Source organism: Grampus griseus (assembly GCF_964374135.1).
Source record: "Grampus griseus genome assembly, chromosome: 4".
In the NCBI taxonomy this organism is placed as follows: domain Eukaryota; kingdom Metazoa; phylum Chordata; class Mammalia; order Artiodactyla; family Delphinidae; genus Grampus; species Grampus griseus.
Window position 1 is genome coordinate 133,821,355 of NC_138997.1, and position 19,417 is coordinate 133,840,771.

Below are 19,417 nucleotides of genomic sequence, written 5' to 3' on the forward strand. Positions count from 1 at the left end.
TTCCGCCCCTGCCAGTCACTGGATGCACCAGCTAGTCATGCTTTGGCTCATGCATGGAGCCTCAAGGTGGGTAGTCAGTGGGGATCAGTGGGAAAGGTAAGAACTTCTAGGTTGACTGTACAGGAAATTTATGTAGAAAGTAGAGACTAAGGAATACCATTTCAGAACATATATCTTGCTGTGGTTGTTTTTAAATTTATTATATAGTGGAAATTTACAAATATTTATTTATTTTAAAGTTTGATTTTTAAAAATTTACAATAAATTATTTTAATGCAAATAAATGTATAAAAATAAAGTTGATATTTAAGGGAAATTTAAGTATTTCATTGATGTGCATGCACTGTACCAAAATGTTTGTTGACTTTTATGATACCACTGATCCTCACTGACTGTGAGCCCATCTTGGTCTGGTGTTTTCATTTTTTGGTTAATGATTTATTAGCTGTTTGGGAAAAAATAGATTTATTTTTCACATGAAATACTACTTTCAATGTTTGAATAATAGGTTTTCATAATCTAAAAATACATTTTTTATGTTTTTAATACAATGTAGTCTGTCATCAGTAAATTAATATCCAGAGAAAAAATTTATTAAGGCTTACAATTTCTAGTTGTACTTTCTTCATTTGAAGGAAGTATATCTTTAAATTGGTTTTCTCCCACATCAAAGAATGCAAAATCCACAGATCTTGTCTTCAGCAGATAGTGTTTAAATGAGAATTATTCAATAGGCATAAGTGAATTGAAAAAAAAATAAACAATGCTAATACCTAGAAATGCCCACATAAAATATAACTGCTACTCTTAAAATATTATAAATTATTTCAACAGTACACATGTATTCTAAAGAATGTATTATTTCACCAAGAGAAATTGTTTTGTATACGTCTTAGGCTAGATAGTGATGCTTGAAGCTGAATCCGGCCTCTGTACCCCGACACCGAATTAAATCTCAGAGACAGTTTTGGGTGAAGTAGAAAAGAATAGCTTTATTGCTTTTCCAGGCAAAGGGGGCCACAGAGGGCTAATGCCCTCAAAACTGTGTCCCAACCTGGGGGGCTTTGTGAGGAGTCTTATAGTCCAGGGTTGGGTTGATGAGGGGAATCAGGGTGAGTGCATGGCCTGCATTCCTTCAATCCACAGATCATCTGGCGTCAGGTGCTGATGGGCGATCCGTGACCTTCTCTGGAATGAAGAGTGCTTCATCTACTAGTTAGCATCTTCCATTTCTTGGGGGTTTTAGCTCTGCAGGAGACCTCAAAGATATTGTTATGACTATCCCTTGAGGCGGAACCAGGACCCTGCCTGCAAGGCTGTACTCTTGTTTCTTGACTGCTCTTCCCTGGTCTCCACATCCTCTCTCTTCCCTGATTAACAACTGTTTGAACCTGCTCTTTGGGACTCAGAGAAGGGGACACAGAAAGGCTTTTGTGCCCAGGAGTCCCATAGAGTCCTGCTCAGTTTCAGTGCTATCAGCTAGAGATGATTGGGGGAGGGAACTCCCCTGGACTCATACCATTCGTGGGAAACCCCCAGAGACCTTCCATCAGAGCCCAAGTTGTGGTCTGACTGGTTCTTCTTGTGATTGCAAGATGCACCATAGCAACTGCCGTTGGAGAACTTTGAAAAATAGAGGTTTATTGCTAACAGGTCATGGACTTGCATGCCCAAGGGTCACACAGGGAGGTCTTGGGTAAAGAGAAAGAGAAAGCCTGGACCAGGTCTCTGCCTTTGTTAGGGTCAAGGTTGGGGTACTTGAAGTTTCAGGGGTTCACTGTTTACTGGTTAATTTAATACATAAGAAAAAGAATTAACGTGCAGGAAGGGAAAAACAAATGATCAATTATCTAGGTCATGCATGGGTTTCTAAAAGGGGAACTTCATGGGTGGGGCAGCCTGTCTCTTTATCTAGTTGAGTAGCTGGCAATGTGTTTATTCAAGATGGGTGCCTCTGAATGGGTGCCTGGGCAAACAAAAGCTTAAGGTTAGGCACTTGCCTTACAATCAAAAAAGCTAATTGTCAGGCAATTTACACTACAGACATTTAAAATATTTTATCTAAATTACAATTTTGGGGCTTCCCTGGTGGTGCAGTGGTTGAGAGTCCTCCTGCCGATGCAGGGGACGTGGGTTCGTGCCCCGGGCCAGAAAGATCCACATGCTATGGAGCGGCTGGGCCCGTGGGCCATGGCCGCTGAGCCTGCATGTCCGGAGCCTATGCTCCACAACGGGAGAGGCCACAACAGTGAGAGGCCCGCATACCGCAAAACAAAATAAATTACATTTTTTTTAAAACAATTGAAGTTGTTACTGAAAATTTTCTCATTTTGTATGGTATTTTATTCTTTCCATTAAAGTGACACTTTTTAAAATCTTTTTTATTCTCCAATTTCTAACCACCACTTTTATTTTTAGGTTTTCCCATTGTCTTAGTTCAGGCTGCTATAACAAAGTAACCATAGACTGGATAGCTTATAAACAACAGAAATTTATTTCTCACAGGTCTGGAGACTGGAAGGCCAAGATCAGGATGCCAGTATGGTTGGATTCTGGTGACAGCCTTGTTCTGGGTAGCAGACTGCTGTCTTTTTGTTGTGTCTTCGCATGGCAGAAAGAGAGTGAAAGATCTCTCTCAGGTCCCATTTATAAGGGAACTAATCCTTCTCATGAGGACTCCACCCTGTCACAACCTGGGCTAGAAATTCAACATAATGAATTGGAGGGGGGGAGGCATAAACATTCCATCCATAACACTCATGTTCTCCTATATTTTCAAATCTAACACATTTAGCCTTTACAAAATATTTTCACTCAACTATTTGAGAGAAAAATTCATGAATAAAACAATGTAGGATATGCAATAATTTTCATGTTTAAGTAGCTTGTTCTGCAGATGTGGTATGCAAAGGTGACATTTTAGCTAGTCATATTTTTCAAAGTGGTTGTGTGTTACTATAATAGTCATTTTACACGTAACAACTGCTGTGAAGTAATCCTTTTCTGCATTTTAATTTGGAAATTTTAGGCTGTAGTATTATGCATTCATTTTCCTCCAAATTTGGGATAATGCCAAGGTAACCTGATATAAAGGTTGGCAATATTAAGATTCTATTTTACTTGGTTATGATAAAACTGAGAAAAGTGGCAGAGAATAATTATTGATCCACTAGGCAAAAATCCCCTTGATTTGTATACCGAGCAAGGATAAGTGTAAAGAAAATTCCAATCAGGGGCTAGAGGGTGTGTAAATACCTCTTGTTGAGTGATGCATGTCAGGTAAAAGAAATTGGAGCAAATTAGAGCAAAGAGGAAAATGAGTGTGTCATGATGTTAAAGAGGGAAGAAGGGGAGTGGTGGTAAAGAGTTGTGTTTTTTTCCCCAAGGCTATTGTGAAGCAATTGCAGCAGTTTAAACTTGGAGATTGGTATATTTATGTAATAAAAACATTCACGTGTGACATAAACAGGCTTCATTCTTATAAACATCACTCTGATTTGTGTGGAGAATGAATCTGAGTAAGGCAAGAATGAATCTCTGTGCATCAATTAGGCTTTTATGGGGTCACAGCTATGAGAGCTATGATAGCTATGATACCATCACAGCAAGACGGTAATTTGGTTTAGGACTGTGATGACTGAAACGGAGAATAGAGGAACTGAAAAAACATTTAGAGGATTCAGATGGCAGGATGTCATGGTGAAGACTTGAATATGTGAAAGAAGAGACGCGATGGTCCAGAGAACGAATGCTAGGATTCTGACTTAAATGACTCAATTCAATCAGAATGGAGTAGAGGGCAGCCAGGTTTGGGGAAGTCCATCAGAGATTTTAAGGTCTTGTGAAATATGTAGGAAGATTTTTCACATAAGAAGTTGGATATAGGGATTTAGAGCTTGGAGGAGAAGTTTGGATCGAAGATAATTCATGTATGTAGGTGGTCATCAGAGTCATGGACACAAGAAACATCATCTACAAGGAGAAGACAGAATGACAAGAGGAAGACTGCTATTAAACCTTTAGGGATACAAACCCTTATCTGACAGATGAAATAAGCCTACTGAGGAAATTGAGGAGGATGGATCAGCAAGAAGGTAGGAGGAAAATCAGCTGAATGCAAAGTCATAAAAACAAGAAAAGAGAATGGTTCAAGAGATAAAGGAGTGGCTACGAGTGTTGAATAATGTTGAGAGATATAACAAGAATCAAACAGAAAATCTTACAGGATTTTTCAGTTTGAACATAATCGCAAACTGTAGAGAGCTGTTTTATGAGAATTATTGAGGTTAAATCCAGATTGCCATGGGCAGATTCACAAGAATGAGGTTAAATACGAAGAGGAAGAGATTGGAGAGGATGGAGGGTAATAGCATCATTAAGAAATTTTTTTTTCATGAACTACCCTAAGCATTAGTCTATTAAAATTATCTTATAAAGTTCAGTTTAATCTTTATCATATTAGGAAATTTTGCAGTTGCCTCAGGTCAGTGAAATTATTTTCATTTGATGTCATTATAACTTGATGTTAAAATGTGCTGTATTTGAAACCAGATATACCACTGTATATTTATTAGAATATTTATAGAGTTCTATGAACTATATCCACTATAACGTATAGATAATTTTGTAACTATATTATATATAATGTCAATAACTTGATATCAGACTATATATGAGATATTTATCTTATATACAGTATATGTTATATTGGGTGAGATCATACATGTGTACATATAATGTAACAAAATATTGATTAAATATGAAATTAACAAATGTCATTTCAAATAAAAGAAAGTACTTGTATCAGAGCTCTAGAAGAATAAATAGATTACTTATGCATTTAAACACTTTAAAATGAATTAGCCATTGAATTTAATGTTTACGAGATTATGATACATTGTAAGCAGAAATGAAAGCTGCGTTTACACATGAGTTGATTATTATTCAACTTCACTCTGATATTAGCAAATGCCCAAGGAAGACTATCTGTATCAAACCATTAACCAGTATAACATTGTGGCCCAGGCATTTATATATATACTTACGTTTCCCTTTCCTAAGTGCACAGTGTTGTTATTACCAGAGTTGTCCTTAAAAAAATAATTACACAGGTGTATTTTTTTTTTCGGTACGCGGGCCTCTCACTGTTGTGGCCCCTCCTGTTGCAGAGCACAGGCTCCGGACGCACAGGCTCAGCAGCCATGGCTCACGGGTCCAGCTGCTCCACAGTATGTGGGATCCTCCCAGGCTGGGGCATGAACCCGTGTCCCCTGCATCGGCAGGCAGACTCTCAACCACTGCGCCACCAGGGAAGCCCACAGGTGTATTTTTTTAAAAGGCCATAATCATAGACTGAGAATAGGACTTTCACAGAAAGAGAGGAAAATTTAGGACATTTATAAAAATTTTAAATGCTAGAAGGTAAATAGATTTCTTCTAATAAAATTAGTACAAATGATCTACTTTTATACTTACCAGGAAAAAAATGTTTCTTAGAGAAAAACAAAGAACAATTAAGAAAATAAGGCTTTATTCAATTGTCAGCTAAATCTTAGGATTGAGTGGCGGTATTGGAAAGGACAAGGGCACAGAGGACCACAGGATCAGAACACAAGGAGTCAGTTTAGTTCCTAAGCTCTGCGGGTGTCCAATAAATGCCAGTGCCTCAGGCCTATGAATCTTTAGATTCTGGCAAAATAAAAACTGGGATTAAGGCAATGGACAGCTGCTTATAGCTAGTGGCGATAGATTTGCTTCAACACCTCAGAGTTTCCTGCCTCTATTCAAATCCAGTAAAATGGATTTCAAAAAATATATATATATCATATATAAAGTAAGCATAGACGGGCCATTTCACCCTCCTCTGACAGCCGCAGAACCTAAATTTCCATCAGCAGAGGAATGGATAAAGAAGATGTGGTACATATATATATACAATGGAATATTACTCAGCCATAAAAAGAACGAATTTGGATCATTTGTAGAGACATGGATGGACCTAGAGACTGTCATACAGAGTGAAGTAAGTCAGAAAGAGAAAAGCAAATACCACATATTAACGCACATATATGGAATTTAGAAAAATGGTATAGATGATCTTATTGCAGGGCAGGAATAGAGACACACGTAGAGAACGAACGTATGGATACCAAGGGGGAAAGGGGTGGGGTGGGAGGAATTGGGAGATTGGGATTGACACATATACACTATTGATACTATGTATAAAAGAGATAACTAATGAGAACCTACTGTATAGCACAGGGGACTCTACTCAGTGCTCTGTGGTGACCTAAATGGGAATGAAATCCAGAAAAGAGGGGATATATGTATGCATATAGCTGATTCACTTCACTGTACAGCAGAAACTAACACAATATTGTAAAGCAACTCTACTCCAATAAAAATTTAAAAAAAAAAGCATAGAAAAATCCTATCATATGACTGCACTCAGGTGCGCTCACTTTCTTCTTAACCCTTCCTTGTGTTTTCTTTTTTTCCTTAGCAGTATCACCTGCCTTTTGATCATCTGATTTGTCAGGAATTTGTACCACTTTACTCTTATTGTAATGACTGATGTCTAACCATTTAATTGGGGATAGTAGGAGTAGCAATGCCAACAGGGTCCAATTTCCAAAGTCAAAACTTGTAAATACTGAGTCATTAAGGCCCTGAAAGTAAAAAATTTCAAAAAGAAAGGAAGAAAAGAAAAGAAACAAATACAAAATAAAACAAAAAAGAACTCCTTCCTCCCTTTATGTTCTGGTTCTGTCTAGAAGTACTACACTGTGAAAATGTTGACTATATCAACAAGTGCGACTTTAAGTCACTCTGAAGTCTCCAAAAGTGGTTAGTTGCATCTGGCAAATATTTACTCACACCTTCATATCCATGGCACGTTGAAACAGAAAGTTGAAACTTCCCAAGAAAGTGGATGATGTATATTGCATACTCAGATACCTTTAGTGGCAGCCACAAATTTTTAGATCATTTCAAGATGATATAGTTAAGATCTTCTTTAGCTTAGACAGCTGTATGACTTAGAACAAGAATGAAGAGCAAACCCATTATAGACTCCTGTAGCTGTGAAATCCTCGAGGGACTCTCAGTATCTGTACCTGGAGAATTGGGTATAGGAAATTACAGAAAGCAGAAGTGTGTGTGCCTGGATGCTGTGGCCATGACTACTAGCTGCCTAGGAAGTATCCATTCTCCCCTTCTTTAAAAATGGAGCCCCAATTTTATTCCAGGCAACCAAGTGCCAAAATTAAGGGCTTTGTTTTGCAGCCTCCACTGCAGCCAGGATGAGTCTTACTGTAACATTATTAAGTATGCTCTGACTCAGCTGAAAGGGCACTATTTTCATGATCTCTTTTTACTTCTTTTCTGCCAAGTCTGTGGACAATTATCTTATGAAGCAACCTTGAGTTTGAGTCTCATGCCATTCTCAGTAGTGTACAATTAAAAGACTTGGTTTCTCATGTGCATAGAGCTACCACACTGACCTTGTATTCCTCTCTCTGATTTGTGTGTGTGAAAGAAGAGCAAACTTCTTCTTGGTTTAAAGATTCTTTTTATTATTTCTCACTTTTATACAGCCAAGTCAAGCCTAATTGATTCAACTTCTATTTGGACATATGCAGATGGAAGCAAAGTCATTCCAGCAAGAAAAAAGGCACAGTCCAGGGATAGCATACAGAGTTCAAAGTGTAGGAAAAAAGGATGGACAGGTGTTTCTCACTGGCAGCTACCGATCTGTATTATTAAAGCCAGTATAACAACTTTTAAAAAAAACATTTTATGCATTCAGGTGGAACATATACTCTCTAGTCACCTTTGCAACGTCTAACATTTATTTTGCTCACCTAAGCTCTAAACGCATTTTAGCGTCAGACATTTAAGAGCATAATAAGTAGTCAATTAAATCTGAATGAAGTCTGCATAAGAGAAAAAGTTATCAAAATAGTTACAACAGAATAACAGTGGAAAATTGAATCTTTAATGGTAGATCCTCTCCATGCCGTCACACGAAGACGTACAGACACCAAATTCTGACAGAGAGACAAAGCTAAGCAGGTCCACATGAGGTCTTCCTCATGTTTGGAGTGCGATGATGACCTTATTGAATGACACTTAAGAGATAAAATGAAAGAATTGTAGGCTGTGGCCAGAGACTGAAATTCTCAAGTTTAAGTTTTTAAAAGTGATGAGAATGAGTAATGCATATGCATATGAAGGTTTGAGAAACAGCTGTTTACAGATTGGGTGTAGCGAGCTCAGGTGTGGCTAGTTTCTAATACTGAATGGCTGTTGAGAGCCACTGCCACTCTTGCCAAAGTGATTTCTAATTAGATGGTTGCAGACTTACTGGGTAGACTGCCATCTGAGAACAAAGAAATAGCGTGTTAAGGGTATTAAATACGCAGTGGGATAAGTCTATTAATGTTTTTCCCCCTAAGAGCTGAAGGGACACGGGAGAAGCAGAGGCTGATAGAGAGATGATGGTAAAGGAACACTATGTTGTCAATGGAAAGTCCATTTCAGGTTCTGGAGGAAACTGGAAAAATACAATTCTCACTGTCTGTGGATAAATTCACTTTATTTTTATTTTTTTAATTTTTATTTTGCAGTACGCGGGCCTCTCACTGCTGTGGCCCCTCCCGCTGCGGAGCACAGGCTCCAGACGCGCAGGCTCAGCGGCCATGGCTCACGGGCCCCGCAGCTCCACGGCATGAGGGATCTTCCCAGACTGGGGCACGAACCCGTGTCCCCTGCACGGGCAGGCAGACTCCCAACCACTGCACCACCAGGGAAGCCCTAAATTCACTTTATTAATTCTAAATATCAAAATATCTTTTTCTGGTGAACTTATTATTCCCAATAGTTAAAAGTAATAAAATGAAAATTCACATTGGGACATTCCCCAAAGACACACTTCAAATTGATTGTTCAAACTAGCTCAAAAATACAAAATTGGTCAAGGATTCTATTTCATTCTTAACATCAAAACCTGTACTTCACTCAAATATAGTTTACCGAAGCCTCTTTCTATGGGATTCAGAGAATTCATTCATGCATCCTCCCATTAGGGTAAGCTTATCATAGTAGACAAATTTCAAATGAAATCAAAGCTTGCTCTTTAAGTGTATTGAAACTAAGACATGATTTTCTAATTTTCAAGGATAGCTAGTGTATTTTATTTATGAGGATTTTAAGAGGCATTTATTAATTATAATACTTAATTCATAAAATATAGAATGTATTTTACAATTTTAATTATATTACACTGATAGTTAAATTTTACCTTCATTTTCCATCACATATTCAATCTGTGTTTTTCTACACATCTAGGCTCTTACTTTCTAACACTATTTGTTTCTTTGTTAATTAAATAGATGATTTCAGGTACATTTTAATGCTTTTACTAATTAATAAAATTCTGGCATGTCAGTATCAAACAATTCTAATTTAAAATACACATGCATTGTTAACATATAGGGCTCAAATATGAAATTACACTTTAATGAAAGCTTTCCATTTTAGTTGCTTTTCTAGGAAACTTAAACTAACAATGTTGTGGTGATAATTAATGGTGAAGGAAATTAAAGATGTGTATTAACGTAAAGTGTATTATAATATTAAGTTAGTAAAATGATGTTCCTACAAAATATAGTTTATACAAAAACTAATAAATATTTGCATATGAATTCCCCTCAATTAACTTAATGCTCAAATTCACTTACTATCATGATTAACTCTAATATTAGTGTTAATAATTACTTTTAAGTGCAAATAAATGGTAGGTTTTAACAAATATTGGTGAAAATATTACTTTAAATATGATCAAGATTTTGGAGAGCTACGTAAAGAGAAATGAGCTATCTTTCTTGGATACCCATTGCAACTTCTTCAGATACAATCTGTGCATTTTGTGAATGTTGCTTCTGTCCTTTTAAATTGACAAAATGGAGCAGTTGGAAAGAGAAATTGTGGGCAGAAAATAGTAGACTTCTATAAATTTAGATTAGATAAACTATGTGGCCTCATGAGAATTGTTTTAGGTCTGCCGTATTCTAATTATTAGAATCAAATCTGCTTGTGATGTGCTACAGTGCAAGGACACAATTTTTCAGCAGTTATCAGCACTTTTTTTTTTCTGGAAGCGAAGTCTCTAACATATTATTCCCACACTGGCTGTTTAGGCCTCCTTCTCAGGTCTGCAACAGGCTCTTCTAACCTAGGAAGAGATCCAGGTTCGTAGGTTCTCTTCAACTACCATTAATTCATATTAAAAATTTCAACCCCTGTTATCTGTTTCCTCTCATTAAAACCAACAAAACTGAAGAAGAGCAATTTCCCTACGAGGGAGAGAAACAGAGCAAAAGAAAAAGTAGGGCTTCCCTGGTGGCACAGTGGTTGAGAGTCCACCTGCCGATGCAGGGGACATGGGTTCGTGCCCCGGTCCGGGAAGATCCCACATGCCGCGGAGCGGCTGGGCCCGTGAGCCGTGGCCGCTGAGCCTGTGCGTCTGGAGCCTGTGCTCTGCAACAGGAGAGGCCACAGCAGTGAGAGGCCCGCGTACCGCAAAAAAAACAAAGAAACAAAAAAGAAGGCATAAAAGATTCTTTACACTAAAGTAAATGAATGATATGAAAAACTAAGCAATACGTTGTTTAGGGATAGAAATTTGTGGAAAAATTTAAGGAAATTTATAGGAATAAAAGCATAAAATCATGGAAATTGTTGTCTCTGGAGTACAGGAAGATAGTGTAATGTGGTCAGACACCTCAAATTTTTAAAGAATGTAATTTATTAAAATGTAACTGAGGGACTTCCCTGGTGGCCCAGTGAATAAGACTGCACGCTCCCAATGCAGAGGGCCTGGGTTCAATCCCTGGTCAGGGAACTAGATCCTGCATGCATACTGCAACTAGAAGATCCCGCATGCCACAACCAAGATCCTGCGTGCTGCAGCTAAGACCTGGTGCAACCAAAATAAATAAATAAATTTTTTAAAATGCAACTGATTTGTATTGTGTTCATGAATAATGAAATATGTTGATGTTTACAATAGAATTTTGTTTCATTCAATACGATTTTAGAATAGACTTTCAGAAATTTTTGTGCCTGCCTTGTGGATATATAAGAAAATAAACTCCATTGTGTTATTGGGCTAAAATATTATATCACTGTTTTACACGTGATAATAAAAATTTAGCAAAATTCTACTGCATTGGAATTTGGAAGAAAAAAAGCTGCTAAATGACATGTTTTCTTTTTTATTTGAAAGAGTCGGCCACCACACTGCACATTAGAAAAAGGAAGAAAGGAAAGTTAATTTATTATTTTCACCTACACTTTACAGGAATTGTCAAATAGCATGAATCATTTATAAGCCTCTTTTACATACACTTTTTTGAGTTATTTTAGGCAGACTATAAATGAAAAAGTATTATGATGCCTGTGAAAAACCGTCACCTGGTAGAAGTCTCCAGGAACTACAAGAACAAATTTTTTTTTTTTTTCCTTCTGGATGTTTCTTTATCTCCCCAAAAGGTGAAAGTGGGAGATGGAAGGAGAGGGCGCTTTTTTGTTTGTTTATGTCACAAACATTATTTTGGACAAATTATACTATCTCCTAAGTGAGTAATGTGAATAATATAGTACAATTTCTTAAACAAAAAAGTACAGTCAATAGTCAAGTGCTATGAAAATAGTGTAGTGCAGTGCATTTTATGAGAAAAATAGTTTTTGATAACAGAGGCCAAAAATACATCTGCTAAGTTTCTATTATCATTATTATCATTAACAGATTGTAATAGTCTTAAGTATAAAACAAATGTAACTACCAAACAATCACAATTGGAGTACATTTCAGCTACCACTTAGTTATCAAACACAGAAAAAGAGAGAAGCATTTCCTCATATACCATTGTACCTATAATAGTATCCCACATCTCATGATATTTATCTTAGCCTTCATCTTTTAAGTTTTATTTGCACTGATAAAAGAACATCCAGACTACTGATTTAGCTGTGGTATTTCTCAACTTTTCATAATACTGAATATCATTTACACACTTTTGGTCATTTATATTCTGTTCCTCTTATTTAGTTCAAAAATGGGGGAAAAAAGTCATATAATGCATTTCTTAAACTAAAAATATATTTGTTCACTGCCTAGTGCTGTATAGATAGAAAAAATCACCATCTATTACATCCAACATTATTACTTATATGGAGGAAATAGCTGAAGTAACAATGGTTTAAGGCTTACCACAATAATTCAAACCCTTTTGTAAGATTAACTATATAAGTTCATATGTAAAATAAAGAGAAGTGTTCTCTATGTTTTTCAACCCCAAATAAAATTTCACAGCTTGTGAAATACCTTAATTTTGATGTCTGGTGTGGGTGTCTTGGCCCTAGAAAAGTTCACTGATCCGAAGTAATATTATATTTACTTAAAGATCCATAGTGTTCCTGAATTGAGAGAGTTGACATGTAGAACCTAGAGGACAGAAAAAGAGAAGATAACATTCTATGGCAAATGGACATAAGAAAAGAAGATATAGATCTATATTCTGGAATACCTGGGAAGTCTAACCTCTTTTTCAATGAAATCTCTTTATTTGGATTGCTGAGCACTTGGGTGAAGAGAATTCTCCTAAGAACTTGGGATTAATCTATAAAGGAGAAAAGGTTTAAAGACATTAACAATCAACTTCGGGAAGGAATAAAAATAATAATACATGATAATGAAACATAACAGGTTAAGATGAAAAGATAAGATAAATGACAGTGATGTTGTCCCATTAATACTTTGGTTAGGAGAGACTGGGATTTATTTTAATGTAAAAGTCAAAATAAGAGATAAGGGGTGTAAGCTTCCAAATCATCAGTTGATGGACTTATCAAACAGTAAGGTTAAGATAGCTGCAACAAAAAAGTTATAAATAGACAAGAAATCAGAAGTGAAACTGGAATGTCTTCTTTGGATGTGAGTAGATATCTCTATGCCCTGCAACTGCAGAGAAAAAGGCAACTGTAGTTAAAAAAAAAAACACACACACACACACAAAAAACACAGAAAAGTTAGAGCACTGGCTATTAGAAGTAATATCTTTAAGCAGAGAATGAATCTTTGAACAAAAACCTCAGTACAGAAGACTAGAAAACGTTACTGTAAGTTTCCCAGGCAGTATTTATGTCACACTGATGCCATTAACCTATTCAAAGCTGTACAGAAAAAGAGGAAAATTATGGGCTATCCGAGTCTAGACAATCAGAATTGTATGCTGTTGCAGCCGTGTGCTATACTCTTGCTGGTTGTCCGCCAATGCACACTCACTAGATCCATTCTTGATGAGACATATTAACTTCTTGCTACAGATTCAGGAATTTCTCATTGACACACACTCATTGAGCTTACTACCTAGAGTAAATCTGGTTAAATTAATCTCTTTGTATGAGTTTCTGATTTGAAAACAAAACCCAATATTTTTTACTCTTTTTATGACATCATTCTCACCATAGTTCTTAACACATTTTCATTTTACACTTTAATCATTTAACTGAATACAAACCTGTACTAACTTCTAAATCCAATTTTCTTCAAAATTCAAGTGAGCTTTCAGTCTTTGAGATGGATTTGTGTGTATTTGTGTGTGCAAACATGTTTGCTTTCTGAATGTAGAAATAGGAAAGTACTTTTCCATGTAACTACTAACACCGTCACTTCTAACATGGAAATTGATGACCCTCGTGATTCATTGATCTCAGAGCTCTGCAATTTCCTAAATACAGGAGAACTTCATCCAAATCGTATTCTTTTTTGTCCAATTGTTATTTTTATTTTATTATTATTATTTTATTTTTTGGCCATGCCATGCAGCATGAGGGATATTAGTTCTCTGACCAGGAATTGAACCCATGCGCCCTGCAGTGGAAGCCCAGAGTCATAAGCACTGGACCGCCAGGGAAGTCCCAAAATCATATTCTTTTATCTTTGTTGATAGCTATATCACAGATATCATCATCTCCTAGAACTGCTAGAATAAAGATTTTAATTTTAGAGTGTATGACCTTCCCAACTCTCCCACATCTTTATAGTTAGTGATTTGTCTCTGCCTCCTTATTGTAAAATTCAGATCCTTACCAATGTACCGTTTTCAAAGACAATTAACTTTACATCATTAATTCTTGACATACCATAAGTGGATTCCTATTAGTCATTTGAACAATGCCCATGAAAATAGTCCAGGATTTTCATATCTTTTATTTACTACTGTATCTACTAAGTCAATCTTGAGAATGGCCCCATGAAGGCAGTTGTTTAAGTTGTCACAACTTTTCATGCTTCAGACATGAACTGTGCATTGGAGACAACATAGTAAGGCATTAAACTCCACGATGCTCTTTTGCTCAAAGTGTCTCACAAATGAAGATAATGTGCACAAAAAGCTATCCTCATCAAGCTTACATTTCTTCCTAAGTGAACAAACATATAAGCTCTGTTCCATCACTATTCCTTTCATATCCCCTTTTCCCCAGACCAAGCAGTCCTGCCCCAAGTATTGTAAGTCATCATTAGTCAACAGTTTCATTATTACATGTCCCATTATTTGCAGGATTGCTTTATTATTATTATTTTATAATCAATGTTAATTATATTAATACTATGAGCAATAATCAGAGCAGAGTATATTTGTATAATGCCTCTATTGAAGGAACACTTCAATTACTTGTAGATCAAGTTAGGCCTGGGGTCTTAGGAACTTTTCTCTAATTCAGTGAAGAAATAAACCCCTTCTGGCTCTCTCGGCTTAGTAAATTTCTTTATTTGAAAACTTTATCCTCTGAAAGAATCATCACAACCAACTCTGTGCTTAATTATAAACATGAATCAAACTCTGAAAGCTTTTGTACAATCTGCACTTTCTTAATCTATGTAATACATCAAATTTTTAAAATGTGCATTATAAATTATACCTTCACTTATAATGTGGTCGTTCAGCTTGCGTTTTTTTGTATAATTCTGATTTCCCTATTCATGTTTTCTTCCAGTTTTACTGAAGTAAAATTGACATACAGCACTGTATAAATTTATGATTTGATCTACATATATCATGAAGTGATTATCACAATAAGTTTAGTGAACATCCATCATCTAATATAGATACAAAATTGTTTAAAAAAAACCATTTTTCCTTGTGATGAGAATTCTTAGGATTTACTCTCTTAATTTTCATATATAACATAACAGTATTATTCAATATTTATCATGTTGTGCATTACATCCCTAGTATTGATACTTATGTGTCTTATAACTGGAAGTTTTTATCTTTTGACTACCTTCATTGAACTCCCCCTCTCCCCACCCCCTGACTGATCTCTTTTTCTATGAGTTTTCTTGTTTGTTTATTTTTGAAGTATAAGTAACCTTCAACACTATGTTAGTTCCTGTTACATAACATAATGATTTGATATTTCTATACATTTTAAAATGATCACCAGGATAAGTCCAGCTACAATATGTCACCATACAAATATGTTACATAGTTATTGACAATATTCCCCATGCAGTACGTTGCATAACGATGATTCATTTATTTTGCAACTGGAAGCTTGTACCTCAATCTCCCTCACCTACTTCTTTCCTCCCCCGACTCCTTTCCCCTTGAAAACCACCTGTTTGGTTTTTTTAATTTTTAGCTTGGTTACTTATGGCTCACTCATGGGTAATTATGCGTTCTTTATTGGTCAAAAGTTATACTTAAACTTCCATAACCAGTTAGATCTTTACCATTTACCACTGGATATGTATATGCCTTGGATGCTACTATTATAGTTCAAGGAGCTGTGTTTGCCCCATTTTCAGACAAGGCCTAGTAGTTTGTATATCTCCTCTCCAATCACTCTAGAGAGGACATAGCCTTGGACATTCCCTGAGTCTTCCAGATTGCCAAGGGTGAGTATGATTTTATTTATAAGAGTTTATAGGAATTGGCTTTAGAGGAGTTGCCACTGGGTCAGAGTAGCTTATTACTTAGTATACGCTCTGAGATTGTGTTTAAGCCCCCATACAGGGGAGGCTTCTGCCTTATATTGATGAGTCTGTGTGTGATTTGTTGAATGCTTTATTTGCAACTTAACTAGAACTAACACATTAACCACTTTCTCCTGCTTTAGACCTTTCAAAACAAATTAAAAAACAAAATTAAGTCAGAATATCATTGATTTAAATTGATCAATACAGCCAACAGTATATGGAAAAAGTCTTTAAGGACATGTGGGTTGAAACTAACTTCTCTTTTGTATGGTTTCTTAAATCTTTAATCAAAATGTGTTTTTTTATTGTTTTCCTCAGCATCTTCACCTCTGCATAAATAAGTTAATACTGTTCTTGTTTTTGCACAAATAAGTTAATATTGTCTTTGCCTGTATTCGTTTCCTGAGGCTGTTCTTAACAAAGTACCACAAACCAGGTGGCTTAAAGCAACAGAATTATATTCTCTCACAGCTCTGGAAACATTAAGTCCAAAATCAAGGTATCAACAGGGCCATGCTTCCTCTGAGATTCTTGCATCTTCCTAGCTTCCGATCACCGCTAAACCTTGTTACTCCTTGACTTGCATCTGCACTGTTCTAATCTCTGCCTCTCTGGCCACAGGGTTTTCTCCCTGTGTGTCTCCGTATACACATGGAATTTTCTTCTTCCTACAAGGACACCAGTCATATTGGATTAGATCCCATCCTACTCCAGTGTAACTTTATCCTAACTAATTACATTTGCAATGATTCCATTCCCAAATAAATTCATATTCAGAGGTACTGGGCGTTAGGAATTCAAAGTATTTTCTTAGGTACACGATTGGACCTATAACATTGTTTTTACACAAAATGCTACAAGTAGTACTTAGAAGCCCTTTCTTTCCCTCTTTGAGACTTAACCAACCCCCTTAGAGTGGGACAGATGAAAGGGAAGACTTAAAATAACTTCTGCCCAAACACAGCCCTCACTTTAGTCTTTCCTACCAAAGCTCCAATTTAAGAACTTCTGACCTAATCTAAATATTCAGTTAAAAGATAATGAAATGTAGGCCAAAAAAGGCCATATGACTTATCCAGAGTCATATTAATCATCAACAGAGCTGGGATTCTAGTTTAGGAATTTTGAATTTTCAAGTTTAAATCATTATCCAAAATGAAGTGATGAACTCAAAGTTTCATCTGTATTTGTTTTGGTGTCCAAGAATCAGGGACATGGGATGAGCCAGCATCATAAATCTGCATCATTTTTCTAATTCATGCATGGATCCAGTCGTGTGCTGAATGTAATTACAGTAAAGTTAAACTGCATTTTGAAGTTTACATCAGAATTCTAGAAATAAAGAAACCAAGAGTAAAAACCAGATTAAGTCAGAGTGACAGCTATTTAAATTAGGAAGCACAGGACTTCCCTGGTGTCGCAGTGGTTAAGAATCCACCTGCCAATGCAGGGGACACGGGTTCCAGCCCTGGTTCGGGAAGATCCCACATGCTGTGGAGCAACTAATCCCATGTGCCACAACTACTGAGCCCGCATGCCACAACTACTGAAGCCCACGTGCCTAGAGCCCGTGCTCCACAACAAGAGAAGCCACCACAATGAGAAGCCCGCGCACCGCAAGAGAAGCCACTGCAATGAGAAGCAGCGCACTGCCCAAGCCCTCACTCGCCACAACTAGAGAAAGCCCACGCACAACAACGAAGACCCAATGCAGCCAAATAAATAAATAAATGAATTTATAAATTAGGAGGCACAGCCAAGGTTATGGGGAAAGTCTGTACTCAAACAAATCTACTATAAACCCATTTCCTTGTTTGCAGTTGTCACTGTATCTGCAAGAGACACTGAGCTCCATTTATTCCATTTGAGAACAACCAGAAGACATAAGCACTATTAGGTAAAACTGCCCATCTTTCCAGATTTCTGATCTAAAACTTCATCATTGGTTTCTGACGGCTAGCATCCTCTCTCCATGCAGAAGTTCTTAAATCTATAATCAAAGGGTTAGAGATTAACTCCTAACCCTTGTTTCCTTCAATATTTAACATCTTTAAAAATTCAAACTATATACTCTATGTTAGATAATCATCCCCAAGAATAGGTCTGGAATCCTTTAACATTAAGAAGCAGAGATTTTAGTCCCAAGCCCAAACCAAGAGGTTTAAAGACTCACAGATCAATGCAAGAACTGTCAGAAGAGATGTTCCACCTGACTACATTTCTGAAGCCTTGTTATTCTTTGTTTTATAGTCTGATGCGTGGCTCTTTCTCAGCGTGTCATATTTTAGCCTTCCTTTTCCAGTTTCACACAGTGCTCTTTGGTTTTGACTAATGGCTTGACTTGGCTTTCGGGAGTAACTTTCCTCTTGACTCTTACATAATCCCGGTCACATAAACCACTCTTCTAATTGTTGACCACAACTTGCCACCGCGGTAACTCCTGTTTTGAAGACTTTGTGAGGGGTACCAGCTGCTCTGTTACGCTTTGCTTCCCTCCTCTGGCAATAACTAGTCATTGCAGTTAACCTCTCAAATTCTTACATATCAGTTGTAGTTCCTGACTCAGTTTATTAATTTATTCATTTGTCCCTTTCTTCAAGAAATATTTATAGATTACCAATCAATTGCCAGACACAGACAGGTTATGAGGACAAAAAGTTGTATAAAATCATATTTTTTTCTTAGCCCTATTGATCTGACAGTATGGGGAAGATAATCATTAATCAGGGCTTCCCTGGTGGTGCAGCGGTTAAGAATCCGCCTGCCAATGCAGGGACATGGGTTCAAGCCCTGGTCCGGGAAGATCCCACATGCTGCAGAGCAACTAATCCCGTGTGCCACAACTACTGAGCCTGTGCTCTAGAGCCCGTGAGCCACAACTACTGAGCCTGTGTGCCACAACTACTGAAGCCCACGTGCCTGCAGCCCGTGCTCCGCAACAAGAGAAGCCATCGCAATGAGAAGCGCGCACACCGCAATGAAGAGTAGCCCCGCTCACTGCAACTAGAGAAAGCCCGCGCACAGCAACAAAGACCCAAAGCAGCCAAAAATAAATAAATAAATTTATTTTTAAAAAATCATTAATCAAATAATGACTTGCTTATCATTGACATTGCCTTGTTGGAGTTATCTGTGTTTCCTTAATTGCCAGGCTTGCTTCTTTTGGATCTCATGATATTAGAATGATTACTTTTTAATAAATTATCTTATTTATTCTTTTCATCTGTTCATTCAACATGAATCTATTAAATAACTATGTATCAGGCTCAAAACACTGATGATACAACATGAACATGAGAGATCTCTAGCATGAAATCTAACACAAAATCTATCAGAAAGATAACTATTAAGATAAGTGAATAAAATAAA

General features: G+C 36.8%; 1 long non-coding RNA gene across 1 annotated transcript; it reads right to left on the bottom strand.

Moving 5' to 3' along the window:
* Nucleotides 1-7,600: 7,600 nt before the first annotated feature.
* LOC309821671 lies at nt 7,601-18,387 on the bottom strand. Its single transcript, XR_014296653.1, has 4 exons — nt 18,222-18,387; nt 12,605-12,683; nt 12,389-12,508; nt 7,601-8,129 (listed from the first exon to the last, which is right to left on the bottom strand). It is a non-coding gene; the product is annotated as an uncharacterized lncRNA (long non-coding RNA).
* Between the last annotated feature and the right edge of the window lie 1,030 nt (nt 18,388-19,417).